This window comes from Aplysia californica, unplaced genomic scaffold, assembly GCF_000002075.1.
Source record: "Aplysia californica isolate F4 #8 unplaced genomic scaffold, AplCal3.0 scaffold00026, whole genome shotgun sequence".
Taxonomy (NCBI): domain Eukaryota; kingdom Metazoa; phylum Mollusca; class Gastropoda; order Aplysiida; family Aplysiidae; genus Aplysia; species Aplysia californica.
The window spans coordinates 788999-790849 of record NW_004797296.1 but is presented as its reverse complement, the minus strand read 5'-3'; the positions used below and the strand labels follow the sequence as shown (position 1 = coordinate 790849).

General features: G+C 38.8%; 1 long non-coding RNA gene across 1 annotated transcript in view; it reads left to right on the top strand.

Moving 5' to 3' along the window:
• The first annotated feature begins 98 nt into the window (after positions 1-98).
• Positions 99-1851, top strand: part of LOC118478822 — a 14378-nt gene continuing 12625 nt past the window's right edge. Inside the window, exon 1 of the long non-coding RNA XR_004859305.1 lies at positions 99-1043. This is a non-coding gene — a long non-coding RNA (uncharacterized LOC118478822). The remainder of the gene's footprint in view (positions 1044-1851) is intronic.

Genomic DNA, 1851 nt, shown 5'->3' with positions numbered 1-1851 from the left:
CGTCTCTGGGGCCACCCAGCAGAGAATTCGATATTTTGGGAAATGGGGAGGGGGTGTGGGTACGAGTGAGGGCAGTTGAGTCTGCAGTTTTGGTCTTACCACTTGTTCAAAGAACTTTCAGCTAGTATCTAAGGTAATTAACTGATATATCCCGCCAATCCTAATACATACAAATGATTTTCTGTTAGATTACATTATGCTGACAATGTTATGGGCTAAATGATATTATTAAGTTTTAACATTATTAAAGGTGTGCACTAAAATCTTGAAAGTTGATAAACCTCTCGGAATCAGGCTGAGAAAAGATCAAAAAGAGTTTGCGAAATTCTGGAGTGGCGTCGTCAGCTTTGTTATTCTGAATTCAGATAATACATAACGACAAAACACAGTGTAACAGTGTACATATCGACAGAAACCCTCACCGAATCCAACAGTGGTGTTTTCTAAGGGCCGGGGCTATATAAAGACCTGAAAGTGGTCCCTATTCACTTGCGTGTGGCCGATTGTTGCGTTGTATTGAACACACCGCTTTTGCCTTGGTGGGTGCGAAAATCGTTGGCTGGAAGCTATAGGGCCGGGTGGATATGCTTTTACGGCCAGACAAGTGGGTCGCTTTATCCGACCGCACAGCCAACACTGGCGCTCTCGTGATTTGTGCAGTGGGAACCAGTTATCGATAGTTGGCTGATATTCTATAACTTTCTGTGTACCCTGGTGAGGTTTGTGAATATATGTGCGCGTTGATTTCGAGACCCTTTTCGGGGTTTTGTAATTTTTCTTTTCAAGTTTGGATCGTTCGGCTTTGTTCACTTTTCTTTCCCCGCGTACTGGTCGACCGTTTCTAAAGGACGACGTGAAAAGAAAAAAGAAAATGGACATACGTATATAAGCTTGCCGCACTCCATGTTATGTTAGTGACAGTGAATACCGTTAGACATCACACTAACAGTGCGTTCAGTCTCTTTCTGAAAATGTGACGTTGTTTCTGGCGGTTTTGTTCAGTGAAAAGTGAGCGTTCCTGAAGTGACAGCTGCCTTTGAAAAGTAAAAAGGACTTACATATAATAATATATACATGCTTAAGCTAACAAATGACTATATAATGTTAGTCTGAAATATTGAATGTGGTTAGTCTTCAGGGTAAGGGTGTGTACTCTCTGTGAAAGTAAAGAAAAATAAACCTCGAGACTGGTATTCCAAAAGTGACGGCTTCCTTAGAAAAGTAAAACGGACTTACATACAATAATATGTTTGAGGCTAGCCAATGACCTTACTATTATGATTGTAGTCTGGAACATTGAATGTAGTTAGTCTTCAGGGTAAGTGGGTGTTCTTTCTGTGGAAAAGAAAAGTAAAGTAAAACTAACATACAATATACTGTAAATGACTCTATAATTTCAGTTCGGAATGTTGTATGTTGTTAATCTTCCGAGAAAGGGTTTTTTCTTTCTGTGAGAAAGTTAAGTAACACTGACATACATACTATAACAGTAATACAAGTCCAATCTTACAAACTATGGCTGTATAATTTCAGTCTGGAATATTGGATGTATTTAATCAAGATAACAGGAATGTTTTTTGGTGATGCCCGTGTTCTAATGATTAGGCTCTCAAACTCTCAGCGTAAGGTCATGGGTTCAAATTTTGTTAGAGGCTCGACATTGTGTCCTTGAGAAAGGCACATTTCACGCATTTTCTTCACCTCACGCATGTGAAAATATTATTATAAGCTTAGCATTGTTATCCTCATTATTATCATGGTGATTATTATTATTATTGTTAGTAGTAGTAGTAGTAGTAGTAGTAGTAGTAGTAGTAGTAGTAGTAGTAGTAGTAGTAGTAGTAGTAGTGG